At 31.8% G+C, this 25,796-nt stretch overlaps 1 long non-coding RNA gene across 4 annotated transcripts in view; it reads left to right on the top strand.

Moving 5' to 3' along the window:
* Positions 1–25,796, top strand: part of LOC103884638 — a 35,580-nt gene that overhangs the window by 5,396 nt on the left and 4,388 nt on the right. The window contains exons 3-4 of one of the 4 annotated variants that reach the window (XR_002522218.2): positions 1,071–1,198; positions 19,173–24,499. The exons of 1 other annotated variant lie outside the window; for it this stretch is intronic. This is a non-coding gene — a long non-coding RNA (uncharacterized LOC103884638). Of the gene's footprint in view, positions 1–1,070; positions 1,199–19,172; positions 24,500–25,796 lie in introns of those variants that run through there. 2 more of the 4 variants (XR_001902651.3, XR_002522219.2) reach the window with 2 other exon arrangements.

Genomic DNA, 25,796 nt, shown 5'->3' with positions numbered 1-25,796 from the left:
GATCCACCCACCTCAGCCTCCCAAAGTGCTGGGATTACAGGCATGAGCCACTGCACCCGGCCGGATTCTTATTTTAAACCACGTTTGCAAGCATGTGTGACTTGTGCATTTCATTTAGGGATTTGGACATATACCACAGAGCAACACTTTGCTTTGATATGGCTGCTCTGTAAACAGATGGTAAATTCCTTACTGATTTCAATTAAGTGCATTTTTTTTTCCAGAAACTTTGAAAATACTAAACATTCAGAAATTGTACCCACATACACCTGTAATGTTATGAAGAGAGCAGAATAAATTTTTGATAATATAGTAGGTTTAACTTAGGTAGTTCCTGGACTGATGGATTTATTTTCTCTATGGTTTTCACACTAATATATAACTGTTTCTTCCATTTAGGCTAGGTTTTAATAAAGGCACCTCTTATTTATAGTGTACCTCTTAATTGACTTAATTAACTCTGATTATATAACTGCAAATTGGCAGATGTAAAATTTATTTAAATGGTGTTTCTCAAATTTCAAAATAAAAGCATTTCTGTTTCCTTCAATCATACAATTTAAAATCAAGAAAACATGCAAATGTTAAATTGGGAGGTTGGAGTTTGACAGTATATTTATTTGATTTTAACAAAAAAAAATGTTGCTTTGCATATAAAGTGCATGAATTTCAATTCAATAATGATATAAGTAGGAATAGCAGAGATGATTAAAAATGTTACCTTAATTCTACATTCTAAGTATATCTTTATACCTCCTATTAGCTCTATGCTTTTTATTTCCCATCATCTTTAGTGATAAATGACCATAAAATTTTCACACCATGAAGGAATTTCAAAATTATAGTTTCAAGTGTTTCTTGCATAGCTTCAAAATATAAAAAACAGAAAATTGAATACAATTTTCCAAACTGCCATGGATAATGGAAGAAGAAATTCCACGTTGATTTCATTAAGATTAAATGCTGTTTCCACCATACAATAAATTGTCTTTACAATCTGCCAACTAAGTAAAAAAAAAATGTATTATATTCTAATATTAAAGCCACCTCATATGCTATTGTCTTCACAGGGACAACAAAACATAAAGACATTCTATTCTGTGTGTTTCTATTTACTGAAGATAATTGTGTTAAAACAATAGGTAATGATGGATATTTTAGAAGGAGATATAAATTAAACACACATAGAACTTAATGTGTAAGTATGTATGTTTACATGCACACACTTATCTACATATAGTCATTAAACACTTGGATTTGCAAGGACTACACAAATAAACATATGTGCACTTGAAAAAACCATAAGAGACTGTGAAATAAGCTTTGGTGTAAGAATTAAGTCTATATACTACACTAATGCTTATTTAAGATCCATTAATGTGAAATTTTAGTTGAAGATCATTTTGTTGTGGAAAGAGATTTGGGCTCTGATCATGATAGAAGGAAAAAATAATACTCAATACTCACTTCTACTATCAGTTCCTTCTCAAATTCTACCTTATAATGTTCATGATATATTCTTATCTTTATGGACTATGATGTATAGCATTGCCATTAATTTATAAATTACATTGATAGACATTTTGGAGAAAGCTTAAATTTATTTTGAGCTATTTCAGGAATATAAAATGAATAAAGAATCTAAAATATTCTCTGTCTCCACTATTAACAAATAAAACTTAAAACAGAGTTGAATCATTCCTACAAACTTTTACTGATTGTATTCTTCTTCCACACAGAGATATTTATAATTCTGAATTTATATTTATTACCCCTTTACATTCTTTATGTTTTACTTCATATGTATGCACTCTGAAATGTTGTGACTAAACTAGAACTATGTATATCAATATAAATGAATTAAAAATACATAATTTTGTAAAATATTAAAAGAAATTAGTTGGTGAAAACCTAAGTAGTATATATAACAACAATTACATGAAGTTTTATTCAGATTTATGTCTACCTATAAATATTGTGTAATTCTCTATGTCTCTGATAGTTTCTTCTACATATAGTTTGCTAAACAATACATAAGATTTTCTTAACAAATCTTGATCCCCCTAACTTCCACTCACTAGTAGAGTCTTATCAACTTGATTCTATAACCGAGGGACCATGATCAACTATGTTCATTATATTAGATCCCTTGGAAGCAACCAATATTTTCTTTCTGTCTCCTGACATCTGATATTGCCACATAACATCTAACAGCTTTGCTTATCAAGATATACCTTCGTTCTGAGGGTCTGATTTTCTTTTTTCTTTTTAGTGTCATCATTCATATGAACCATTCATTCTGTTTGTTTGTTTTTTTTTTAACTGCTGATATTTTATCACTGTATCACTATCTGGCAGAAACACATAAGGTCTTTTAAAACTTCCTATCACATTACACTGATATAAAATATAACATATAGAATAATAACTTCTCATCAATAGCATTTGACGTCAGGATCCATTTAAATTAAGACTCACATTTTCTGATACATGTGAAACAAACATACTTCTCTGTTAAATGGACTGCTTAATATTTTTACATAAAGATCTTCATAAAGTGTGATAAACCATTTAAGTATAATAATAATCTTGGTTGCTGCCATTTTTCTTCCTCTGTTTTTGTCACAAAAAGGCAATCTGTGCAATCCTGTATTATAGAAGGACATAGAGCATAGAGAGAAAAAAAACAATTAAATTAATTACATATTCTAAGCAAGATTAGAAAGCAGTAATAACCCAACGAGAAAGATAAAATACCACTGAATAGTGGAACTCTAAAAACCGTAGACACATTTCCCATTAGAATTAAATTACATAAAAAACAAAGTTACCCCTGGCCCTTATCAAAAGTTCCTGTGTCTTGCGAGAGCAGACACAATCACATCAGACACATATATTGAGAAAATGTAATGAAGAGCAATGAAACTTAATTGAAGTGCTTTTGGCCATTAGGGTCAGGCCTTCAGTGGATTAGAGGCACATACTATTAGGCATTGCTCTTGCTATTTCCATTTAATGTCAATTTAATGTAGGTGCACGCACTATTCTTCTGCTCCAATTAAATTAGTCAAAGTTATATTTTGAAATGTTCCAATACAGAGTTAACCTTGGGGAAATACACTAATCATATTAGAAGATGATATATTTTAATAAATATTTTACTGAAAGAAATAATTGCATTATGTTAACAATCTGTTATTTCACTGGAATAAATTATATCAGCTTTCAACACGTCTACATTTAAATATTTCATCTGCCTTATTCATCCTGAAGTTACACACACACACACACACACACACACACAAACACACTCAACAAATATCACCTGTTTGCACCTATATAATGAAGGTTAGTTCTTTTCTTTAAATATTTTTTCTGTTCTTTGACCTGAAACAAGATTTATTCTCTTGTGAATGTATCTAGTCATTCCAGTTGTAGCAGTTGTCTATTTGAATAGATAGTTTGAGGTCAGAATTTCACACCAGGAGAGCCTCAGAGGATAATGTTTTATTTCACTGTGTATCTCCACTGGGACATGACTGTCACCCTCATAAGTAATAAATAAATAAATACCAAATATTGCCAAGTAGAGATGAAATAGCAGAATAAATGTGATGCATATAAATAAATATTTATTTTCTTCTAAAAATAAAACTGATAAAAGTTATAAAATTAATAGGTGAATTATTAGCCTTCTTTCTAATATGTGATTGTAGAAAATCACATAGATATTTAATAATTCCTATGGTTTTCAAATAATAACTCTGGACATTTATTAACACTCTTATATTTAAGTCTCCTCACACACTCACATATAGGAGCCCTATTGGCCTTTCTTAGAGGAATAGTGCTTTGCTATCAACTCTGAAAAGTCTGAGGTAATTTATGAAGAGCAAATTTCATGAGTTACCATAAACAACAAAATAAGATGAAGGAACTGATGTTATTCTTCAAATGCCTTAGCCCTTACTCTTGCTGTTCATTTTTATCAAAATCCAGATGTCAAAAACTTTAGTACTCTGCAAGAGAAACTCATAGTTGAAGATGATCTTGACAGACTGTAACATGTGCATAATATGACTTGTTTATGGTTTAAAAGAATAAATGTATAGACTTACTAATACAGGCTAGTTGATATGACAAAACACATGAGAAAGCAAAATCCCTGTGATTTAGAATTAATGAAAATACTATTGATGGATAGTTAGGTTGATTCACTGCCTTTGGTATTATAAATGGTGCTGTAATGAACATGCAGGTGCATATGTTTTAAAACAAAATAATTTATGTTCTACTGGGTATATACCCAGTAATGGGATTGCTGGGTTGAATGCTATTTCTGTCTTTAGGTGTTTGAGGAATTGCCACATTCTCTTGTCAGAGCTAAATGATGAGAACACATGGACACACTGGGGGAACAACATGCACTGGGGCGTTTCCGAGGGTGGAGGTGGGAGGATGGAGAGGATCAGGAAAAATAACTAATGGGTACTAGGCTTGATAACTGGATGATTAAATAATCTGTACAACAAAATCATATGAGACAAATTTTCCTACGTAACAAACCTCCACTCGTACCCTCAACTTAAAGTAAAAGATTAAATAAATAAATAAATAAATAAGAATAAAATAGAAAAAAATAATGAAAATAATATTGAGACTCCCCAGGAGCTCTAGCTACAGATACAGCATATACAACTCTGTATGTAATTTAAACAAAATACAGAATACTATCACACAATTCACCAATTGACAAGGACTATTAGGTATAAAAAGACAAATATTAATTAAGAACTAAATTTCTAGAAAAAATACATTTATTATACTTTGATATTTTATTTTTAAATAAATAATTATTATACTGAATGATAAACCTAAAGACATTGAAAATATTCAGCCCAGAAAGACAATGTGTAAAAGAGATAGTACAGATAATATTAGACAATAGTGAAAATGGAAAAAATAGCATAACATGGGGAAAACAATGAGTACAAAGTTTGTTCTTTGAAAAAAGATAAGAGAGAAAAATCTCTGGCCAGATTGATCAAGAAAAAAAAAAAAAAAAAAAAACAGACACATGTAAAAATAATATTAGTAATGCTAAAGCAAAAATAACTGCATTAAAAATGAGAGTACTTTATTATAGTAATAACTTGAAGATTTTGCTGGAATACCAGAATTCTTAGAAAAAATATAACCTGCATCTGAATCACAAAAATCTGAATACCCCTATAAAATTGAAGTAATTAAAATATTTCTTATCAAACTACAAGAAAAACACCAGACCCAGTGATTGACAATATAAAGGTCTAGGCCGGGCGCGGTGGCTCAAGCCTGTAATCCCAGCACTTTGGGAGGCCGAGACGGGCGGATCACGAGGTCAGGAGATCGAGACCATACTGGCTAACACGGTGAAACCCCGTCTCTACTAAAAATACAAAAACTTAGCCGGGCGTGGCGGCGGGCGCCTGTAGTCCCAGCTACTCGGGAGGCTGAGGCAGGAGAATGGCGTGAACCCGGGAGGCGGAGCTTGCAGTGAGCTGAGATCCGGCCACTGCACTCCAGCCTGGGTGACAGAGCGAGACTCCGTCTCAAAAAAAAAAAAAAAAAAAGGTCTATAAGGCTTTCCTAGAGTATATCATTCTAATGGTATCCAAATATTTTAAAGTAATTTATAAAGGAATATTTTCTATCTCATTCAGTGAAGCCATGTCACCTACATACCAAAAGATGATGGGAATATTATCAGATAGGTATAGTGAATTTCTTCATCAACAAAGCTCCCAATATTTTTCATAAACTATTAATGTCCAACTCTAGCAGTATATTAAATGGTAATTCAACATGAAAAGTTGATATATCCTGGGAATTGGCAACGAGAGGTGAACAAACAAAATCTATAAAAAAAAAAACTATTCAGTACATTAACGGAGTGAAGATAATAAAGAGAATACAGGATAGATGGATTCAGAATAAGTATTCTTCAAGCCTGACATGTCTTCATAGTATAAAAGCCATCTTTAAAAACTAAAAAACAAAGAGAATTTCTTTGTCTTGATAAGGATTACCTGCAAATATCTTACTGCATAACATCAATCAATAAGGAAATGTTGGGAAAATTCTTTTAAAATTAGGAATAATGCAAGGATCTCTGCAATCAAAGCTTATCTTTCACATGGTCTTGGTAATTCTAACAAGCACACTAAAACTTTCAAAATAAATTAATTCTAGAAGATTGAAAAAATCTTCTAGAAAAAGATTGAAAAAAGTAATAAAAACACACTGTTTCCAAAGATATCATGATGGATTGTCATAGAGCACCCCCTCGCCCAAATTTGCAGGTTCATTATTAAGAAAAATTGACAAGGTATATAGCTATAAGATTCATAAAAAGAAAATAAATTGTGTTTCTATACATGTACTTTACATCTGTTTCTCAACAGCCAGTGATGTGCGTATCATATAAAAATTACCTTGTCTATCAAAGATAACTTTTGCCATCTTTGTAAGTCTTGCTGTTATATGTCATTGTCCTAATTAATTATTTTTTTATATTTTACTAATTGCATCTTACAAAGAGTGTTTTGTTTACTTATTTTTAATGATTCCACTTTAAAATTTCATGTGTATTGTAAAAGAACAACTGAAGAACAGAAGTAAATTTTTGTTATGTTTAGAAACATAAAACATCTTATGAATCATGCTTTAGAAATAACCTATTTATTATTAATGTGTTAATTTTGATTTTATCCCAAATCCTATCACCCTTCTTTTGGCTTGACAAGGATTTAGCTTTGTCATTTACAGTTGGGACAGGTTAGTTTTGAGGATATGCAAATTTCACACAAGTTTGAGCTGAAGGAAAATATCCTCAAGCACTTCTGAAAATAAATATTTAGTGTGGTATATAAATGCATTGTCCAATGGGGTTCATACTCTCTAGTCAGTTTTCAGATACATATGTGTGATGGGAAGTTACACATAAAGCAACGAGCTGTCTCAAAGGGTTAATACCACATTACAATGGGCATTGTGCAACACACAGTATATGAATGCAATTCTGAGACTAGCAGAAAATATAAAGAGTCTATGGCTCAGTAGTTTCTGGGGCATATTACAGCCTTTGCTGAGTAAGGTGTACAGTTCCTACCTGCAAGACTTTGGGAACATATAGATAGGTATGCTATCTTTGGCTGTAGAGTGATGGTACTTAGTATACATTAAGATGATATTAAAGCCATGTAGTGAGCCAACAAAGCACATGTAGGAAGGCTGGCAAATATAGAGTCAATAATAAGATATGAGGACGTGTGCGGTAGCTCACACCTATAAACCCAGCACTTTGGGAGCCCAAAGCGAGTGGATCACCCGAGGTCAGGAGTTCCAGACAAGCCTGGCCAACATGCTGAAACCCCCCTCTCTACTAAAAATATAAAAACTAGCCGGTTGTGATGGCATGCACCAGTAATCCCTGCTACTCGTGAGGCTGAAGCAGGAGAATCGCTTGAACCCAGGAGGCAGAAGTTGCAGTGAGCCAATATGGCGCCACTGCACTCTAGCCAGGGCAACAGAGTGAGGCTCTGTCTCAATAAATAAATAAATACATATATACATACATACATACATACATACATACATACATACATACATAAATAATATGAGGCACAATTCTGAGACATACTGGTACTGTGCATTTTATTCACAAGAAGGAATGAATGCAAGTCAAATTCATTTAAAACAATAGACTCATCATTCAAGGTTGGATCACTTGAGCTACATCATTTTCTAGGTTCAACCTTTGGGGTTCAAATGATTCTCCTGCCTCAGTCTCCTAAGACCTTTTACTTTTAACAATGCAGAAGGAATAGAAGAGAGGGGCTGCTGTTTTAAATGCCATAAATCATTTTGGGGTTTTTATAATGTCTGTGGGAAATGAATTCAATTTAAAGTATTAACATGTAGAAAAAAATTATTTCAAGTCCTCTCGTATGTGAAATGAGTAACAGTGTTTATATTTATAAACTGTCACTGTTTACTATATTTTTAAGGTTTTTGGTGTTCACAAATTATTAAAATTCATTTTATGAGCTTGACACTCATAAAAATATAAATTTTTACCATTTAGACAAGTCAATCTCTGTAATAAAACTAGTCAACCAGAGTTCATATTTATTTCTATTGAATGGAAACTAATAACAGCAATAGAAATAGAAAAATATATCTTTTCTGATAAAGAGCTTAAAAGTTTAATCTCATAAAGAAAATTTCTTAAACTGATTAGTGAAATAAGGTTTTCTGTTCAGTAATAAATTCCCCTTTCAACTCATAGAAGAAAGTTAAATAATTTACCTGAATAAAGAAAATACTTCTAAGTTCAAAAAATGTGCTTCATAATAGCTTTTCTTAATTGAAGTGTTGTTCCTTTTAAAAGGGAGAAATATCTCTGATGAAGTTTTCTTTCTCATAGACTTATACTACATTTTTATTGACAAGATCATACCAATTTTTCTATGTATGTTTTTTTCATTTATCCAAAGGGAACAAATTTATTGATCTACATTATTCATATTATCAATAACATGTAAATACCATGTTATTTTATTAATCATGCATGCTTATCTGTGATTCATCTGTTTATCCATTAGTTTCATTAAATTACCTATAATTTCCTTGGTGTTAGAGACCTGCTTTTTTACTTACATTTTTTTCTAGTACTGATTTCAATTTGAGAAGATATAAATATGAAATTGATTTTTTAAATGTATAAATAGGAAATGTATACATACATAGGTAGACTTAAAGATGGGAGATGGTAAATCATCCTCCCATATAAACCATGGTATTGTAGTGTGTGTCTTGATTTCCTGTATTGTTGAAAAAAAAAAAAAACTATCTCAAATGACAACATTTAATTATTACTTTACTTTTTAAAACATATTATATGATCATTTTCTGATCTTTTAAAAATATTTTGGCTGGAAGTAGTGGCTCACATCTGTAATCCTAACACTTTGACTGGCTAAGGCAAGTGGATCACTTGAGCCACAGGAATTCAAGACCAACCTGGGCAACATTGCAAAACCTCGTCTCAACAAAATATACAAATATACAGAAACATGTGCACTCCTGTGGTTCTAGCTACTTTGGAGGCTCAGGTAGGAGGATCACTTGAGCCCAGGAGTTGAGGCTACAGTGAGCCGTGATCGGGCCACTGCACTTCAGCCTGGGCAACAGAGTGAGACCTTGTCTCAAGAAACAAGCAAACAAAAAACCAAACTATATATACATACAAATATATACATTTTTTATTCTTAACATACAGTCTTCTTAATTGGTTTTCTAAATATATGCTTATAATTAAAAATTCATTTGTCTTGTAAATAATGTAACCTAAAATATACTATATAGTGAATGCAGACATCAATTAAAAATTAATCAGATTTGTTTTTTCATGCTCAACAACTCTGCATTCATTCATTCTATAAACCATTTATGCAAAAATATATAATATATATTGAATGCAGCTCTATATGTTTTCCTAATTAGCACATGTTTAATTTATCAGGTTTGAACACGAAGCCTCATGACTTTAATTTTTAAATAAGTTAAACATGGTTTTTATATTTCCATTAACTTGATTTAACAATACTATATTTAAAAGTTTATTGAATTTTGTAACAAAATCAATGAATAATTCACATTTACTTAATTACTTTCTTCAGAAGCAGTAAACTCTTCATTAACTTAGGGGTTATGGTTTATGTAAAACACTATAGATTCATTTCAATTTTTATAAAATGTTAAATAGGTACACATAAAACTTTTATGGAATTTTAACCACAGTCAATATTTGCTTCACCTAACCTTGTAATTCAGCTCTATGGTAGATAAATTATTTTATTCAATAATACTCGAAAATAAGCTGCCATTACTAAAATCTGTTGAGAACCTACTGGCTTTAGGTATCTAATTATTTACCTATTGGTCTATCTGAAAAAGCAGTGTTCATATTGAGTTGAAAACATATTTATCAAACTCCTGATATGTACCTGGAATTATCTATCCTTGACACTGAAGAAAAGTTGCTGAATAAAAAAGACATAGTTCTTGTCATATTAGAGACTAGATTTGGAGCAGGGAGAGAAACAAATACACGTACACACTCATACAAATATGGCTGAAAAGTACAGCAGCAACATTCATTCTAATAATGATAAACACAATAACGCAACAGAGGGAGTCAAGCAATAGATGTTCTATATTCATGTGAGCCAAGGAAGATCTCAGATATGATGGCCTTTGAACTAATACCTAAAAGATGAGGAGTCAGGCATAGAAGGAAGGAAAGAAAGGGGAATATGGCAGAAAGAAAAATTACGTACACGAGTTCTAAAGCAGAAATGTGTATGATGTATTCGAGAAACCGGAAGAAGACCAGAGTGGCGGGATCATGATGTGGAATAAGAGATGAATTCAAAGAATTTGGAGAATACAAGCTACCATCAAACTAATCCATGTGTAAATACAATGTTAGAGACCAGCTTTCACAAATATATAGAAATACAAAGAAGTATGTTTCTCAATAGAAGCAAGATCTCTTGTGTAGGACAAAGTTAAATGACGTGAACAGGCTAACATTACTAACAAATACACACCTCAATGTGTAATGTTTCTAGACTATAAACTTATTCTCAATCAAGTATCCAGATCAAGGAATGTACAGGTTGGAGGAAGTGCTCTGTTCTATGTATTAATTCAATAGCAAAATGTCAGTGACAATACACCTTCAGCATGTCTCCTGCAAGAATTTCCTTTTCATCAACCTTCATGTAGCAGAGGCAAAGAGTATAGAAGACCATGGGTGGAGAGTTGTTTTATGCGTCTAAAAGTCTCATAGGTTACATTCATTTGCCTCTACTTGAAAATAACTCAGTTGCATGGCCACACTGAACTGGAAGGGATGTTGGGAAATACAATCTAGGGAGAAGGACAACTGATGTTTTAATAGACCCTGCCACAGTGCGGCACTTTTAAATTTCAGGTCATGTCATTCCTGTATTTATTAAAGGTACTTCATTTCCTCATTGTCTAAGGAGTAGGCAGGACCTGTAATCCAATTCAATAAATTATATGTAAGTTGTTTTTAACTGATACTTATACTTTATGATAGCTAATAAAACAACAATATTTTAAATATTTCTTGTCTGACAGCTACATTAATACTTTACATTTAGTTATATAAGAAAAAAAAGAATTACAAGCCTGGTATAGAGAATGATTATATTATAGAATATAACAAACAATATGTATCTTGAAATTTGAGTTAGCAAGAAGAAATACTCATATAGTAAAATGACTTCACTGGTCATTTGATGATGAAAATCTGATTAATTTTGCATGTAAAAAAGAAATATGTACTTAAAGCTTGACTTCTTCATGATCTTCAGCAACTACTTTGAACCACCTATGGTCTAAATTAAAGCGACCATCAACTCTAGAGAAATTTCTAATTACGTCTGTTCATTGTCTGAATTTTAATGCATCTGAATGCACCTTCCATCAGCATTTCAGAGTCAGTGCTCTAGCCTGTCATCTGAGAATACACTTTTCTATGTTATTTGTCAGTCCCCATAAATATACTGAATTGGAGAAATTATCTGTGTTAAATGCTTTAGATGATATTTAACACAGCCACTCTTCTAGGTGATCTTTTGTCTGTCCTTGAGAGCCAAACCACATAGACATAAGCTCACTGAGCTTTACTTTAGCGTTCAACACTTGGTTGTTGTCTAAAGAAGTTAAATTGTCCAGCCATTTGAAATCTGTGATTTCATTATCTGCATGAACACTGCAGAAAAAAGTATCACTCTGTGCTCTTTTTACAGAGCCTCAGGTGAAGATTTAAGTTCATATTGCTTTTAGAAGAGATATGCAAGGTACAGTTCACATCCTCTAAGGAATCAATGTTTTTTCCCTTTCTGATGATAATAATCCCATAAGTGGCCATGTGTTACTGTTTCCTCTTGCCTGCTTTAAGAAAAATAAGCAAATAATTAGAAAGTAATTTATGGCCAATGAATTTGTGGTCTTCGATTTCTTTGCTACATTTATCTCGTACTTTTTTGAGATAATGCTTTTTTATATATATTATAACTTCCTTTGACATTCTTACTGTTATTTGTCTCAATGCTTTCTTAAGAAGATTAAGATCTGCACAAACAAAAATGTCATAACTCTAAGTTTTACTGAGGCGACTGTTGAAGACGGGGTTTCAACAGGATTGCTTAGGGCTGTCATCACTCCACATGTCTATCGGTATTATAGCCTGAATTTATGTTCCTCCAAAATTTATATGTTGAAACTCCAACCCCCAATGTGATGGTGTTAGGAGATAGGGCCTTTGAGAGTAGACTAGAGGTCAATAAAGTGAAGCCTTCATGAATGGGATTAATTCTATATAAAGGGATGGAGAGATCAGAGTTCTGCCCTTCTGCCATGTGAGGACACAGTCAAAAGATGACCATCTATGAACCAGAAAGAGGGCAATAGTGAATTTGCCAGTGCCTTGATCTTGGACTTCCCAGACTCCAGAACTGTGAGAAATATATAACTGTTCTTTATAGATGACCCAGTTTATGTTATTTTGTTATAGCCACCTGAACTAACACAGTAGACAACACTTACTTGGATGGACACTTTAGTATTGTTTCTATTCAAACTTATTTGAGGATTTACATAGCAAGTTGTATCTCCATATTGCTCTGCTCTATATATATTAAAAGAATACAAAACCGTTTCATGGAGTGGATGAGAGTGCTGTCTCTAATTTTAATTTTACTGTTTCATGTCTGTGATGTCCTACCTTGCACTAATGTGAAAACACATGCATATGAGTGTTGTCCTTGACTTTAAACAAATCTAAAGATTTTTCAAACAAAGGAAATAATAGACAAATTAAGAAGTCTAGAAATAACTTTCAATTGTAGAGCCAAAAAGGAGAATTGACATTTCTTTGAAGTAGGTTTCTTTCAGCATTAATGAAATGCAGACTCCTCTGAATTTCTCTTTCTTAAGTCATATCTCCTGTCAAACTCTTAGAGCCACTGAAATCCTGGAAAAATTCTGGAACTACTGAGCACTGAGTATCTCAAATACGTGCTAAGAAAGCATAGACTGGGGATTTATGCACCAGGAAGCTTGAAAAGGGGGCAAATGTAACAATGTCCATACAGTGATTTACATTTTACAAGCTATTTTTACATGGAATATCTCATTTGATTCAGGGAAAAAAGAAAACAATAAAAATGAATAAATGAACAAACAAACATTGTGAGATGAAGAATGAAAAGTAGAATTAGTCTTCAGATTTTATAATAATAGTTGTGGAATTTGAATGTCAAAGAGGTTAAATAACTCCTCAAGTTTCCATGGTTGAACAACATTGTACTAGATTAGTCTGTTGATAGATCGCCTCATTGAAGACCTGTGTATAGTTTCAAAATTAAGCTAATTACTTTTCCAGTTCCCCATGTCTGAACACGCATGAAAGATTAAATCTAGCTAGTGTTACCCTGATAATTTTAGTGAATAATAGTGTCAGAATTGCATTGCAATTTTAATTTTAGGTCACATTAAAGAAGTCATTTTCTTAAAAATTCCTATATTTTTACTGGAAGATTATAAACATTAATGTTTGGAAGAGTATAGTGCAAAGTTAACTTTCATCTTAGTTTTCAAAGTTGTATTATCTACTATTAGTATCTACTACTAGTATCTATGTTCCATGTCTCTTTGCTTGATTTTATCTGTTTGCTTTTCTAGACCAGAAAACAAGAATTTTCATTTTAATATTAAGACAAATCTTTAAGTAATATGTCAAAAGAGAAAATACTCTGGTCTAATGTGCAAAAACAGTACTCAGTAGCAAATTGCTTTATTTTCTTTTTTCATTATATAAAATAGGAAAAGTAGATTATGGGCTTGAGAAGGAAAAAAGACATTGGAATAGTAATATTAGATTGAATAATTTCATCTTGACAAATATTGCTAGGAAAAATATTAATACATATTAATTTTCCAGTTTTCATAAAGATCTGTGTGCATGTAATTGTGAATTTGTGAATTATTTGTAAATAGCTGTAATTTCAAATATTCACTGATATAATTGTGTCTGGCTGCAGTAAAGTTACATATATTGTAGCAGGATGAGCTGCAGACAAAATTCCTCAGACACCAAGTTAAAGGAAGCGGTTTATTCGGCCGGGGGCATCGGCAAGACTCCTGTCTCAAGAGCTGAGCCCTCCGAGTGAGCAATTCCTGTCCCTTTTAAGGGCTCACAACTCTAAGGGGGTGCATGTGATAGGGTCGTGATTGATTGGGCAAGCAGAGGGTACATGACTGGGGGCTGCGTGCACGAGTAATTAGATAGAAACAAGATAGGGATTTTCACAGTGCATTTCCATACAATGTCTGTAATCTATAGATAACAGAACCAATTAGGTCAGGGGTTGATCTTTAACTACCAGGCCCAGGGTGTAGCACCGGGCTGTCTGCCTGTGGATTTCATTTCTGCCTTTTAGTTTTTACTTCTTCTTTCTCTGGAGGCAGAAATTGGGCATAAGACAATATGAGGGATGGTCTTCTCCCTTAATAGTACTTTGTGTATCCCTCACTCATCATGAAGCATGTCAAATGCAATGAGCAATAGAGCATAGCTGCCTTGTGGAAACTTCTCTCCCTTTCTATGCTTCACTGCTTTCTGTCTTGACCCAGGATAGAATACCAGCATTTTAACATCACAATTAAACTATCAAACAGTACAAGTTATATCACTAATCAAGTTGAGGGAGAAAAAAGAAACTATTGTTATTTTCCTTTATAAATCAAAACTGACTTTTTAAAGGAAATTTATGAACTCCTTTAGCAATATTTATTAAATTCCATAAAATAATTATTATGAAGTGTTGGAGGCCCCAATTTTAAGTAATATAAAACGTTTGTATTTTTCAGCAAAACATTTTTACTAAGAGCAAGATCTAAGAATTAAACACAAATAAGATACAGTTTTAAATTACATTCACTATATAACACTTAAGATGTCTACATCAAATGAGAAACGTTTGTCTACATCAAATGAGAAACGTTTGAATTTTCCCTTTTTATGGCATAAATGCTGTTGAGTAAATATAATTAAAAATAAAAGTTACTCCAAACCTAGAAAACCTCTCTGCAAATGTAGAAGTAAAAGAAAACAACTTTTATAACTGAATAGGTATCAAAACAGAATGTGATGTTCATCACAGATAATCTGCTAAGGGAATGCAAAGACAGGAATAAATATTATTATTTTGTATAGTGAAGCAGATCTAATCCATTTCATATGAGTTCTCAAGATAAACAATAACTAGTGCTCAAATAAGAGGCCCCGACAGCACCATTTAACACACAAAGGTCATTCTATAATCAACAGGTCATTAAAGTAGCCATCTGTGTTTATGAATTGGCTAATCCAAAATTAATAAATAAATCAACTTTTCACATCCTTCTCATGAGAGAATTATACAACTTGGAGTGAAGCAGCCACTGAGTTAGGCTCCTTCCTTCACAAAAAAACTGGGAAATAAGGGCACTACCCCTTTCTTCATGATTACATTTCTAAGAGAAGATTCCCAAGACTTGGAGAAAGATATTCTTGGGTTTTAAACCTGACAAGAAGCTTATTTAACTTTTAAAAATATTTCCATATATTTCAAAAAGATAGAAGAATAACTTAAAACTGTAAGTATTATAAAATAAATGTTATAGGAAAGGGGGAGTCTCTTCTCTTATTTTAAATATAAATAATTAAGCCTCTTATTTTTTATTTGTTTGATTTTATATTCCACATAGATTATGTATCTATAGAGTGACTAAGTTTTCAATACATTCTGCTAAATAATGCCATATGATAAAATGTTAATTTTTAGGCCATTTTTCTCATAGGCAAATTTCTTTTTTGAAATACATTATCTAATTTTACTATTAACTCCTATTGGTTATTAGTAACTACTAGCAACTTTAGTAACTATTCAAAACTTGGTGACGGTGGGGGAAAGAGGTGTCATGTTGCATATCTGCTGATATTGTTTTCAGTAGGCAAATGGAAGCATCATAATGAACCTACACTTTTATTATTAAATAATATGCTTTCCTCTGAGACCCTGTAGGCTATTATGCTATTTAGATGATCTGATTTCCTTAACATCTTCCTGGACACCTTGCAGTCTGTTTACATATGTATATATGCATAAGCATTCAGTAATTACTAATGAAGTTCAGCATCTTTTCATTCATTTCCCAGAAAGGAGGAGGGGAGATTTACATTGAGCTGGACTTATCAAGCCCAAACATGATAGACATTCGTACTATTTTTGAAGAGAATAGTTGTTTGCTTTAAATTTATAATTCAGTTACTGTCCAAAAGTTAAGCCTGCAGTGATGTAAATTTACTATCATAATTAAATTGAATTGACTATGGGCTAAAATTTTAGATTTTAATGAAACCCTTCAGGAACGGTTATGCTTCAGGACTTCAGCTTTAAAAGATATATTAGTTACACTTTAAAGATTGAATGATATCTTCATCTATATGTGTTGTGTGTGTGTGAAATTAATGTCTATATATGTACATATATAGGTAAAATTACCTACCTATGTGTTAAAAATTATATATAGTATATATAATATATGCATATACTATTATATGGTATATAATATATGTATCACACATATTATATATATCATATAATATATTTTTATATATATGGCTATTCTCTTATCTGTAGGTTATCAATGTCCTTTTAATGCCCACAGTTTATTCAATGCAGAAGTTTATTTCTTTATAAAAGAGACAATGTATTTGAGGCATTACTTTTTATGATTGTTGCTATGTCCTTCAAACTTCGAAACAGTAACTACTGTTGATTAAATTTTCTGATTTCTAATTTTAGATTACACATAGCATTGAGATAAAAATCAGATAACTTGTAGCCCCCTTGCCTAGAGTCTTAGTTCCAATAATTATTAGCTGTATGACCTTGAGCAAGTTAAGCTCTATGTCTCAAGCCTCCTCATCTCTAAAATGAGTATAACAATCATAATTTCCTCATAGGTAGTTGCAAGAGTTCAGTACGTTAATACAAATAGAAAGGGAAATTGTAACTACCAAAGGGATTGTGGGACATGATCCTAACCTCTGTCTAAAGTTCTCTTCCCTCCTTTAAAAAATAAAAATTAGCCGGGCGCGGTGGCTCAAGCCTGTAATCCCAGCACTTTGGGAGGCCAAGACGGGTGGATCACGAGGTCAGGACATCGAGACCATCCTGGCTAACACGGTGAAACCCCGTGTCACCCCGTCTCTACTAAGAAATACAAAAAACTAGCCGGGCGAGGTGGCAGGCGCCTGTAGTCCCACCTACTCGGGAGGCTGAGGCAGGAGAATGGCGTGAACCCGGGAGGCGGAGCTTGCAGTGAGCTGAGATCCGGCCACTGCACTCCAGCCTGGGTGACAGAGCGAGCCTCCGTCTCAAAAAAATAAATAAATAAATAAATAAATAAATAAATAAATAAATAAATAAAATTTAAAAGAAATAAAAATTTAAAAAGGCAAATCTTTGGTGATTGATAGTCACATGTTCTTTAATTCTAATTGGCTATGAATGAGAATTCTATTTTCTTCTTCTCAAAGACAATACAAAACAAATATTTTTATTGCATATCACGGCTGAAAGTATCTCATAAATTGCAGATATATTGACTGCATATGAAAAAAATAACAAGATTGCACTAAGATATCAAAATATAATTTCCTGTATTCTTGACTTAAAATTGTAGTTTTAAAACATTTGATTACAGAACTCTATATTTACATGAATGCTTATTCATGCTTTCAATATTAGGGGAGAAAGAATAGCCCATTCACCCCTTCCAGCCTGTCTTATACACCAACCAAGACTGCCTTTCACGAAGTGCTACAGAACTCACTGGTCTAGCAGAGTTTAAATTTGCGTTTTGGCCACCATCCAGTGCAATAGATCACAAAGACTTATTCCTTCAGTCTAATGAAGCAATATACCTTTGATTAATATCTCTTATTTTCCCATTCATATAAGCAATTATTGTCAATTAAAATTAATTATTAATTAACTAAAACAATAAAAATAAAATACACAAAAATGTGTGCTTTGTATAAAGTGAAATAATTACTTATTTTTCATCAATGTAATCTCTTTTTGGTACTTGCAGCTACCAAAAATAGCCATTGCTTTTATAGTTATTTTAAGAGTACTATCAGTAAGATAAAATAATCTTATTAATTAGAATTGCCTGATTAATTAGAATTACAAAATGCATAAGGTCAAGTAATCAGAGACACCATATTTTGTTGGAATGTAGCAAAGCAGAGGGGTGCACCATAAACTAAGCTATTGGAATTCTAAAGCTAGGATTTTACCAGGATTTGTTTTGTTATGCTAAACAAATGAAGCAAACTCCATCAATTCAGTGACATTTGTTTTAAATAACAAACAGTTCCTGCTGCTTCTTAGATCTCAGCAAAAGATATTTTTAATGTAGGGTATCAGATCCCCAAAACAATTCTTAAAAATATATTTTTAAAGGAAAAATATTGCAGATAGGCTCAGACTCACAGATTGCTGTGTTTGGTATTATTTTTCTGTACTGCATCTAGTATTTACCCAGATCTCTGTTCAGAGTCCTGGGTATCTATTAAGTCAGCAAACTATGACCTTTCTCCTGCTCTCTTGTTTTTCTTACCCAATTTATATACCGATGTATGACTTTTATTCTAGTTCTTTCTCCTAAGTTTCAACCTAACACTCAAAACCATTAAAGCCCTCTGTTTTTAGGGGATACACTCTGTAATACTCATTTCCAATTTTTTTTTTTTTTTTTTTATCACAACCCAATCCAATTAAATACAAGTGTCCCATGATGTATTCTGTCCACTTTGGAAACGTTGTGACTATGCCTCCCTCACTAGAACAAGTGTCTATTAGCTTAGGGACTTTGAGCATAGCTGAAACCTAAGTTTGTTACACTCATTAAATATTATAATGTGAACTTCCAATGGGTAACAACTATTGATTTCTTTATTTCTGGCTCTCTTATACCAGGTTTTCTCTTTCTACTATGACCTGTGTCCTTGAAGCCTCAGCAGACTTCACCATAATCTAAGGTTTAATACAAAATTATTTAACATGAGTTTATTATGAAGCTGTATGAAGCCATTTTGTTAATATTAAATGGTGCATAATAACATTTCATTTGATTTCATATGAAATTTCTTTAAATAATATTGTCAAATATACAAATAAAGAGAAACATAAAATCTAAAGAATGTTTTTCTCATAAAAATCATTAAAACAGTGATGTTGACCATCTTGTAGCAGCAACAGATAAAATATCCATGTTATAATCCAAAATATCCTATTCATTCAACTTTCAAGTTACATTACACTTTTGGTAGAAGACAGAGTCTTGGATAGAGCTTCAGGGTCTGAAAATAATGGCTAACCACTAGATAGATTAAGCATACATACAGGATGGCAGGCAATGACTAAATCTCACACATCAGATGTTTTCAGTTGCACTATACACGTGAGTGATTTTGCATCACATATACATAGATAATAATTTTAATTTTCTAATACAAAGGACATAGGCATAAGGTAAACTCTACTTTTTTTTTCCCTAGCATCTTGGGTAGAGATAGAAAATGTCTTAATATTGATGCTAATTTTAACACCTCCTAGCATTGTAAAATGACTTATATCACACCATAGTAACAGCACAAAGAACACTGAACCAGAAAACAAATTGATCATGGTTTTGTTATTGTCTTTTAGGCCAAACTCATCTTCCCTTAAGCAATTGTTCAGTGCTCAGTGAACTGAGTTTAAAAATGCTCATCACCTTCTTTTTCCAATCTTGAAGGATCTGGAGGAGACAGCATCTTCAAGGATGAACAGGGTTTAATAGATTTTAAATTCTTCCCAGAATTCAAGAAACAGAGTTTTTCATTTGTTGTGCATGCTGTGACACTCAAAGCATTTATGGAATACATCGTGTGTGTGTGTGTGTGTGTGCGCACGTGTGCGTGTGCGCGCACGTGCGCCCATGTGTCCACTGGGACTGGGAAAGGGGTAATATGAAATATTTGGTAAGGCAAAATGATCAATCCAATAGCTCAGTTTATATCACAGTATGTGCCTTAGTGGCTTGGTTTGACATAATATCTTTATACCTATTAAATCCTGTAAGACAATAAATTTTATAAAGTTACAACACAATGTAAATATAATTCAATAAACCTTGGTTTGTTAACATTCATTGACTATTCAATTAACTAAATGGTCTTTGGAGGATCTTTTTAGAATACTAGACTTTATCCTCTTTGTTCTTTATGTTTTAACTGTTTCAGTTATTTAAGGACCCGTGATCTGAAAATAGATTATTTTATTTACGAACAAATGAGACTTGGAGGATGAATTGGAATGTCAGAGGCATAAAAACCTTAAATTGCCTAGGATTTTGGCCAGGTATCTATTCAGAGTATATAATCACTAAGCTTGGTAAATCCAGAATGAAATAGCAGAGGCTGTGAAGAGATTGCATCCCTTCTTGCTCTAAGCCTAAGATCACAACTAAACAAAAGATCTTGTAAACCTCATAAATGTTTTACCAAAACTTTCTTGACTTGGGATTTTCAGAGGTTAGTTAGATACAGGATCTTGAGAAAGAAAGCAAAATTATGAATTTAGAAAACCTCAAAGTACAACACAGCAAAACTCGGGAATAATAAATAATCAGACAGCTATTTAGCTAGCAGAACAGTGTTAAACATACTGCAGATTTGTACACACATGTATAGATGCCCGAAATATCTTTGTGTCCAAGAAAAGAAATAACCAAGAGTAGGAATACTGTTAGTAATAAAGAACACTAACTATTTCTTTTCTCACTGTCTGTCTCTGTGATCACGAATAAATAACTTATTTGGACCTCATTTATTTTTACATGTGTTTTAAAACTTAAAAAAATCAAATAATAGTAATACTTGAATTGAAAGATTTCTAAGAACAGACTGCAAAACAACATTTTAAAAATATATAATACTACCACACATAAATACAAATGTCAAAAATTAGGTAGATTTTGGTTAAATATAAAATATTCAGCTAGTTATTGCTTCATACTAGTAAAAGACAGCTCATGACAGAATTATCTTTTTTCTCATTTGGAATTAAATATCCGCAGCTGTAGTTACACAAATGCACTAAACTTCTCTTTGCAGAGTTTACATATTATTAAACAAATATTTTAATGCTTAATACCCCAAAATGGTCAAAATCAGAGACAAAATGTTCAAGACAAATGATAGTGCCAGAAGCACAAATAACAGCTGTCAAAAGAAAAAATGATAACTGCTGTTCCTAATTGCCTGTTAAAAATCAGTAGTGTTTAAGTTTATAAGTCAATTTTTCTTTGTGAAACATGGAGTCAACAGTTTGTAACATTAAACTTGGAATATTCTTATTTGCATTAGTAATAGGGGAACATCCCTTTATTTGGAAAAAGGTTTAATGTATTTTATTTGAGGCCTGATATATCTACAAGTCATAGAGTCATTGTACAGAATCGTGCTGAAGTTAAATTAAATGCATTGAATGAGTACAGCACAGTACTACATTTTGTCAGGTACAAATATAAAATATATTAAACTAGACATATAAACATAAAGATTCTGAGAAAATAATAACAATAATATGTGAATACATGTAACATAGTGTAGGAAAAAGAGCTGTTGATATGATATTTAGTAGATAAAGAAGATAATATGGCAGAATGGATTGGCTGAGAAAAGAACAGAATTGGTAAGAATTGAAACATGATATTAAAAAGTAGAAAATAGTGTAATTATGGTAGATCTTTCATATGAGAGTATTGGTTAGATGGTTTTTCATGAAAAATATCTGTAAGAAGATACATTAGATTTGGCAAATGTATTAGTCTTCTATAGCTTCAGTAACAGTTTACCACAACTTGGATGGTTTAAAACAACAGAAATTTGGTCTCTCACAGTTCTGGAGACTAGAACTTCGAAATCACATACCAGCAAAATTAGTCCCATCTACAGAGCTCTGAAGAAGAGTCTGTCCCAAGCTTCTTTTTCTGCTTCTGAGAGTTACCAGTTACCCTTGACCGTCTTTGGATTATAAATGCTAAGTGTGAGCTCTGCCACCGTCCACATGCAGAAATCTTTTCTCTGTGTCTCTGTCTCTTCTCCTCTTTTTATAACAACAGCAGTCATTAAGGGCTTACTCTATGCAAGTATTGCTTCATCTTAACTAATTATATTTGCAATGACTGTATCTTCAAATAAGCTCATATTCAGATATTCTGGTGGTTAGGACTTTAAGTGTTGAGGGGGTAAATTTTTACCTATAACAGTAAGTAAATATTTTATGTAATAGAGTTGAATAATATCAATATTAGCTTGAAGTTTACAGGAACTCATTAGATGTACAAATTAGGAGAAAAGCAATTTGGAAAGTGGAACTTTGGGATTATTTAATTGCTTAGGAGAATTCTACAAAAATACAAATATGAGATAATTAAAACATAAATATAGTGGAAATGGAAAGAACATATTGAAACAGTCTCTTGTTAAAGAATGATATACCCTAATGGCACCACTGCAAAACAAATAAAAATACCAAGAAACTATTAAAAAAGCATAACATAAAAACATAACTTTGAATCTATCAATGGTATGAAAAATAACTTAAAAATTCTCAGAGACCAAACAGAAAGTAAAAAGAGGCGAAGATTCTAAAAGAGTCATCTGTCAAATTCTATTGAATTTAACCTTCAATTTTTGCTACCATATAGCAGAAGACAAAGTGTAGAAACTGATTTTGTGGGAAATCTGATAGAAGACTCAAAAAACAAAGCTGACACCTGTAAAAAATATCCTCTTAGTATGACTGCAAACTAAAGAATCATCCACCCACAAAAGAGGGCAGCAAGAAACGTTCTTCTCTCAAACTTTGCATTGTGTACCAGAAGAAAATACCTTCGTTAAGAATTCAAAATCAAAAACCTCAACTGAGCATGCCACCTGAATTTACAGTTCTTATATATTTCTGAAAAACTCTAATGAGTGTATAAATGCCATTGTAAGCATATAATGTCACCAAGAAAATGAGAAAACAAAATGTAAATTATTGTGGGTAGAACACAGTCTTCAAACAAGACCTCAAACATTATTACAAATGAAGATTCTAAGGGGCATGAGCTAACAAAGATTAGATATGCAAGAAACAAAGGCACAATGAGCAAGACCAAAAGTATACAAAAGAGTATAGTCATATCCAAATGAATATAAAAATTAACAGTAAGAATACAACAAACAAGTGTGTGCAATATAACTGATGAAATAAAATAATAAGTAGAAAATGAGTTTAAAAGAAAAAAGAGACATAAAATTGTCAAGCACATTGGAATAACAACCAAAGAAGTTAAAGGAGGGAAAATAGTAGTTTCGTGTGATGAATACAGTGGCAATTGCCTAGTTAATTAGATGCGGCTAGGAGAAAGACTGACTTGGAAGATAAATAAAAATATATTATAGTGGTAATTCTAAAAGAAAGATTAAGAATGTATGGAAGAATCTAGTTACCACTTGGCTGGCAAGACTACTAGGAGGAAAGTAGAGAGAAAATGGTGCAGAGTCCACATTTAAAATGATAATCATTGACAAAACTTGGTGAAAGACTCACATTTTCAAATTCGAGAATCTCAATGACTCTCAAACATTATAAATAAGAAATACTAAACCTAAATACACCAGAGTGAAACAGCAAAACAGCAAAGAACAAAAGAAGATTTTAACCACAGCCAGGGGAAAAAAACTATATTTATTCCAAAGAAATAACTTTAGATCAACAGTTAAATTTTCTATAGCTACAGTGGGAAGCATAACATGGTATATGAATAATTTTTGATGAATTTGTAACCAACAGAATCTCTAGAAGCAATATATGGATATGTCTCACACAGAAGAAAAGATTCCAGAGAGATTGCCTAGTAAACATGTACAAAAGTTAAGAGATAAATAACTAAACAGGCAAAACTATGATAATAATAAATAATAAGAAGAAAATAACAGTAATAGTATTTTGTAGGATTAAATGAAGCCATAGAGATCTAATATCTAAACAACAATAGCAAAGTTTGATGTGCAAATGTGACTTAAATTATTGATTTTATTTCTTTTCTCAACATAATATTAGGGCTATTTAATAAATTTAAATATTTTAAATTATACATGTTGAAATGCTGATGGTAAACATTTTCAACAAAACAAAAATAGTGTATTTAATTTCTAAATTAGAGGAAGAAAGTAGAAAAAGAAAGCAAAATAATGTCAAACAAATCAAAGTTATTACAATGGAAAGAAAAATAATAACATAAAGCAAAATAAAATTTTGAGCCAAAGAAATAAAGTTGTAGAATACATACATTATTATTTAATTTATATACAATTCCAAATGCAAAGCCAAGTATAATAAAAATAATGCATGTATATATTCCAAAAGTACATAAAAATGAAAGGGAGTGGTTAACATAGAATTGGGGTAACATTTCTCTCCTGAACAGAGAAAGGGAAAAATAATTGGAAAGGAGGCATACAGGGGATCTAATATTAAAAATTAGGAATTTGTATTATCCACGTTTCAATGAAGATATACAGTTGTGTGTTTTATTATTTGTATTTAAAATTAACAAAAATGATTTGGGCATATTCAAAAATTAATAAAACATTTTAAAAGAAAATAAAAGGATTGTAAAATTATACTAAATTTAGAGAGATACCATTGTCAAAACTGGAAATTTGTTACAGGATTTGTTCATATACTAGCATTCTCAAACTGCAAATTTTGTCCTTCAATGTCACTTTCTGGTTGTTACGATTGTTTCTAGAGAGAAAGTTGAGGTTTGATGCAGCAAGCTTGTCCTCCTCTAAAATTGCTTTGCACAGTCTACCAAGAAATCTAATTTTCAGGTGTAGTGAACTCATCATAGAAGCATATATGTATGCATATATAATCAAATATATAAATATATATTTCCAATCAAATTAGACAAAGACATTGTCTTTAATGATAGCATTATTTAGTATGCTTTATGGTTCTTAGAAATTATAGATTTGTCCCCTTAATCTTTGGCAGAGTCAAAAGTAATATCTTATTAGTGTCTCTTGAAAAACAGTAAGAGACATTGCCATTATTCTTAATCTTTGATATGTTTCATTTAATCTCATTCAATATTGTAACTTTATTCAGCCCTTGCTAAATTTGATATACTTGAAATGAGGGAGACATATGCTGAAAGATATATTTTTAGAAGGAATTATGGAAAGTATGTATATATGTTCTATTCACTGATATATACATATTAATATTAAGCATATATAAAAAGAAAACTACATAAAATAAAGAAAGAAACATATTCACTATGAAGTGAATTGAATTACTGAAACTAATATTCCATTTGATAGATTTTCCTAGAGTAAAAATCTATAGTTAAAAAAAAGAAATCTGACAGATCAATCACACAGCTCAATATCAGAGAATTATTCCAGTTATTCAAGAATGAACTTTAATTTTTATGGTCCTTTAAAATTTCTTTATACAAACATTTAAAAACATAATCTTTAAATCTATGGATAAATA

Source organism: Papio anubis, chromosome 3, assembly GCF_008728515.1.
Source record: "Papio anubis isolate 15944 chromosome 3, Panubis1.0, whole genome shotgun sequence".
NCBI classification, from domain to species: Eukaryota; Metazoa; Chordata; class Mammalia; order Primates; family Cercopithecidae; genus Papio; species Papio anubis.
This window is presented reverse-complemented; position numbering and strand designations above follow the sequence as displayed.